The following is a 5,443-nucleotide window of genomic DNA, read 5'->3' as shown; positions in this document are numbered from 1 at the left end:
CACACTCATCGTAGTGTGTTGCTTTCTTAATAACTCACTACTTGGTGCCAAGACTCCTTCCCTGCCATAACTTCAAGCTGCAGGTGATCCTTTCCACTCCACACGTGTGCCCCCCCCCCCTTGGACTCGCTGCTTCTCCTTTCATAACTCCTACTTACAAAAGCCCCCCACTGACAGTGTTGACCCATAGTTAGGGACATCCCCACGCCCCTATTCAGCAGGAAGAAGTTACAGAAGACAAGACCTTCCACTCTCAGCAACCTTAAAGGTTTAGAGGTTAAAATTGTTCAGGGTGGAGAATGATGTGGGGAAACCGAGGCAAGCTGAAGTCAAAGCACAAGCTAACAACCACCTGGGGGGAGGGGAGGAACCTCCCAGGTCAGGTGGGATGAGTGTGACATCCCTCGGGCACTCCTGGCTGCCCAAGAACCAAGGAAAGGGAAAAAACTAATGGTTCACTGATAGAGATCCCAGTCATGCAGGACAGAGTCTCCATCAGTTTATAACTATCTTAATGATTACAAGGTAAAAAGCAATCAAAAAAACTTTTTTAATGTTCATTTATTTTTAAGAGAGAGCGAGCGAGCAGGGGAGGGGCCGAGAGAGAGAGGGAGACACAGAATCCGAAGCAGGCTCCAGGCTCCGAGCTGTCAGCACGGAGCCCGACGCAGGGCTCGAACTCACGAACAGTGAGATCATGACCTGAGCTGAAGTCAGACGCTTAATGACTGAGCCACCTAGGCGCCCCTAAGGTAAAAAGCAATTTTATCCATAGCAAACTTCCAGAAACCTGTAGATTCAACTTCTTGGGACCCTGATGTCATCCTCCCCTCCATAGGATAGAAAATTCGTATATAATCAGTCACTCCTTACACTTACAATGCAGCTCTTTCTGCCCATGGGTCCTGTCCCCATGCTTTAATAAAACCACTTTTTTTCTGCAACAAAGATGTCTCCAGAATTCTTTCTTGGCTGTCGGCTCTGAACCTCAACACTTCAAACCACATCAGACCTATATACGAAAAGTGGCTATTCAGGTGCTGGCTAGGTTGGGGGCATTCACGCATAAAATTTGTACTGACATATGACTCCTGGCACACCTCAGGGAGATAAGGGAACCCTCTGAGAGACAGCAGGTTGACCCAAGTGCAATGCCACACAAGCGGAACCCTGTGTGCTCAGAGCGGTGCTGCAGCATCTGTGCATTGGTTTGAGGGCACAGCGGATGACAGTGTCCATCTATGTATCTGTTTGGCTGAGGCACTTCTTGCTGCAGATGTTACACTGAATACGCTGCAGAACATTTCTGAAGGATTGGCGGTATACCCCGAAGTAATTGAGCAGTGCGTTCAGCAAGAGCTGCCTTTCACGGCCACGGAGAACGTCATCACGGCCATGGTGAGAGCTGGGGCTAGCTTCCAGGATCGCCACGAGACAATAAGAGTGCTTTCCTAACAGGCAGCTGCTGTGGTCAAGCAGGAAGGAAGCGGGTGACAGTGACCTCATAGAGCGAAGCCAGGATGATGCCTCTATCAGTCCCATTCACTCCCAGTCGGACCATCTACTGGATCCTTCTTTTATGGGTCGTGCATCCCAACAGGTGCAGAGATTCTTAGAAGAGGTTTATCCCCTGCTAAAACCACATGAAGGTGTCATGAAGTTGAAAGCAGAATTACGTCTGTAGAGTTGGAAGAGAATTAAACAAGAAATCCTCATTGGCTCTGTTAACTTTTGTTACTGAGTCACGGAAACTTGCTCCTCCAGTGCCTTATTTTACCTCAAGAGCCGTTAACCTGCAATTGATACGGTACTTTTTGTTTGCATGACACATTTCTCAGCATTCACAATGCAGAAATAAACTATGTTAACTTGGACTCTGTTTTCTCTGTGTTTTCGTTTGCCTGTTCTAACAACAACCCCAAAATGATCTATCTGTAACACAGCCCAGTCTCCATCACTTCGGCACACCACAAGGGTAGAAAGGAGTCACACAGCTAGCACCCTTTCGTCTAAGGCAGAACTTCATGCCTCCCCGGACCACAAGCCCATTTCCCTCCAGAGATCCAGCCCAGAGCCCAGCTGAACACACAAATAGGCAAGCAGAATGAAGTTGGCCCCAGGCCTCCGCACATCTCACCTCCCCCCCACCCCATGGCCCTCCAAGCTTCCTGGCTGCACCCTTCTGCCCCCCACTCCCAGGCCAACTCCTAGCCTCTGAGTCACCGGGGAGCTTTCTTTGTGGGATAGTTAACCAGGGTTTCAGTGTTAATATAAAACAATGTCCAGTGAAATCCATTGTTTCCTAAGTGACTCCCCTATTTTAATGACAACTGATGCTGCCTCTGTGCCTTCATACATGATGTCCCCTCTGCCTGGATGATCCCCAACTCTTCCAGATACTACATTCCTATAGAATCCGTCTGTGCATAAAGAAACCTCTCAAATCCCCATTTTATATTGGGTCCTTTAGGACATGATCTCAGCGCCTGTTATATTTGACAGCATACATTTTATAATCGTACGCTAATTTGTACATTTATATGTCTAATATCGCCTCTCTAGTAGATCGTAAACTTCATGAATTTACTACTAACTCAGTGCAAATGAAAGAATTGTAGGGAGTGTGTGTACCCAGGCTTGGCTTTGGAAAAGAAGCTGGGTATCCTTCTGAAGCCCTGGGCTCACTTCTGCTCCATATACCTAAAGGTAGCTTAGTCTGCGACCAGGTCATAAGAAAGGTAATTTTTAAAATTTTAAGTAGCGATACAGTAAAACCTTGCATTGCAAGTAACTTGTCAGCGAGTGTTTCCCAAGATGAGCAAACGTTTCTAATAAATTTTGACTTGATAAATGAGCGATATCTTGCCATATGAGTAGTGCGTCATGCCAAAAGTCACATGACCGCAACTGAGCCAATAATTCTTGAAATTCGCTTTGATAGACAAGTGCTCTGCGTTACAAGCATGTTTCCGGAGCGAATTATGCTCGCGAACCAAGGTTTTACTGTAGATCCTTGCTACAACAAATAACTGTGTTGTGAAGGTGACAGATGTGTAAAGTGTGGAGGCCGCTTTTAGGCAAACAGGCTGGAGCGATGGGATACAGAAAGGGCCTGGTGACCACCTGGCTGAATACACACAGGCCCTTCGGGCAACTCACCCTGAAATATCCATAGGCTCTAACTGACCAGCGGGCGACTTGCAGCTAGGCACGCTTACCCAAAAAGGGAAATTCTGTACGTCACCATACCTCCTCACTTTCCCTCCTTGAAAGCGGCCCCCACCCTCTGCCTCCTGGCAGACTTGCCTCTCCTCTGCTGTCCTGCGACGCCCCCCTGTGGTGTATTCCATAAACTTCTATCTCCTTTGTTCTGCCTCGGGTGAATTCTTTCACCTCCCGTGCCACTGGCATCCACCTGATGGTTGCCCCACATTTGGAGGTCCCCATCGAATTGAGAGACACCATTTAGGCACCACATTAAGGTTTATAATAATTAGGATCTTTAGATGAATGTAAGATACTGTAATCAAAGTGTGATGCCCTCATGTCATGAGCCTAAAACGATTGGAAATAGCAGAGCTTGACAATCAAAAGTTGGGTAGGCGAGAGTCAGAAAATTTGGGTTTGAATATTTGAACTTTGCTTACTGGTTATGTATCCTTGGGCAAATTACTGTCTCTGTGCCTTGGTTTCTTTATCTATAAAAAAGGAATAGGGGCTACTGGGTGGCTCAGTCGGTTAAGCGTCCGACTTCGGCTCAGGTCATGATCTCATGGTCTGTGAGTTCGAGCCCCGCGTCGGGCTCTGTGCTGACAGCTCAGAGCCTGGAGCCTGTTTCGGATTCTGTGTCTCCCTCTCTCTCTGACCCCCCCCCCCACACCCCCGTTCATTCTCTGTCTATCTCTGTCTCAAAAATAAATAAACGTTAAAAAAAAAAAAGGAATAAAAAATTCCTTACCTTCAGAAGGCCGATATAAAGATGAAATAACACATATAAAGTGCTTGGCTCTTAGGGGGTGTTAAAAATAAAACAAAATTCAACCAGCAATTTTGAAGATCTAATTGGCTTCCTTGAGCAATTCATGAATTAGGAAGCTTGCCATCCAGCAAGTAGAGAGGTGCTGCGAGGAATTGTACAAGATGAAAGGTTTTGGGGCGCCTGGGTGGCGCAGTCAGTTAAGCGTCCGACTTCAGCCAGGTCACGATCTCTCGGTCCGTGAGTTCGAGCCCCGCGTCAGGCTCTGGGCTGATGGCTTGGAGCCTGGAGCCTGTTTCCGATTCTGTGTCTCCCTCTCTCTCTGCCCCTCCCCCGTTCATGCTCTGTCTCTCTCTGTCCCAAAAATAAATAAAAAACGTTGAAAAAAGAAATTAAAAAAAAAAGATGAAAGGTTTTTACAGGAAAGAGGTTGGAGCAAGGAAGCTGATTAGCAAAAGAAAAGAAAGATTTGCTACATCTTCTTTTGGCAGGGAAGGGAAAGGCAGGGTTTGTTTGTTTGTTTGTTTAAGTGGGACACATTTGACACAGAATGCTACATTAGTTTCAGGTATACGACATAGTTTTTCAACAAGTCTATGCAATCTGCTATGCACATCACAGGTGTAGTTATCACCTGCCACCAAACAACTTACTAGAATACTATTGACTGTATTCCCTCTGCTGTACCTTTAATCCCCGTGATGTATTCATTCCATGTCTGGAAGAATGTGCCTTCCTCTCCCCCTTTATCCCCTCCCTCTCGCTTCCCGCAACCATCAGTTTGTTCTCAGTATTTGTGGGTCAGGTTCTGCTTTTTGTTTGTTTGTTTATTCATTTGTCTTCTAGGTTCCACATATAAGCGGAGTCCTGTGGTATTTGTCTTTCTCTGACTTATCTCACCCAGCACAGTACCGTCTAGGTCCATCTATGTTGTCACAAATGGCAAGATCTCATCTTTGTGTGTGTGATTTGGTAATATTCCATTATATACATCTTTACCAGTTCATCTCTTGATGGACATTGGGGCTGCTTCCATATCTTGGCTATTGCAAATGATGCTGCAATAAACATAGGGGTGCATATATCTCTTCGAATTAGAGTTTTTGTTTTCTTCAGGTAAATGTCCAGAAGTGGAATTACTGGATTGTATGGTGGCTTTATTTTTAACTTTTATGAGGAACCTCCATACTGTTTTCGACAGGGACTGCATCAGTTTACGTTCCCACCAGCAGGGTGTGACGGTTTCTTCTCCCCACATCTTCCCCAACACTTGTTATTTCTTGTCTTTTTAATACTAGCCATTCTGACAGGTGTAAGGTAATAGTTCACTGTGGTGATTTCAAGGTGATATTTCATTTGACAGAGTTGGTTGTGTTTTTTGTTTGTTTGTTTGTTTACCATGCAGATTGCTTCTAGCACTGATCAGGAAATTTTGAGGTTGACTGTTAAAGGATCACATTCCTGAAA

The 5,443-nt window shown here is 45.7% G+C and overlaps 1 pseudogene; it reads left to right on the top strand.

The window, feature by feature from the left end:
• Positions 1-818: 818 nt before the first annotated feature.
• LOC122476456 lies at positions 819-2,182 on the top strand (annotated as a pseudogene).
• The last annotated feature ends 3,261 nt before the right edge of the window (positions 2,183-5,443 follow it).

The sequence above is a fragment of the Prionailurus bengalensis genome, chromosome E4, assembly GCF_016509475.1.
Source record: "Prionailurus bengalensis isolate Pbe53 chromosome E4, Fcat_Pben_1.1_paternal_pri, whole genome shotgun sequence".
In the NCBI taxonomy this organism is placed as follows: domain Eukaryota; kingdom Metazoa; phylum Chordata; class Mammalia; order Carnivora; family Felidae; genus Prionailurus; species Prionailurus bengalensis.
Note: the sequence above shows the minus strand (reverse complement) of the source record. Positions and strands in the feature narration are given on the sequence as shown.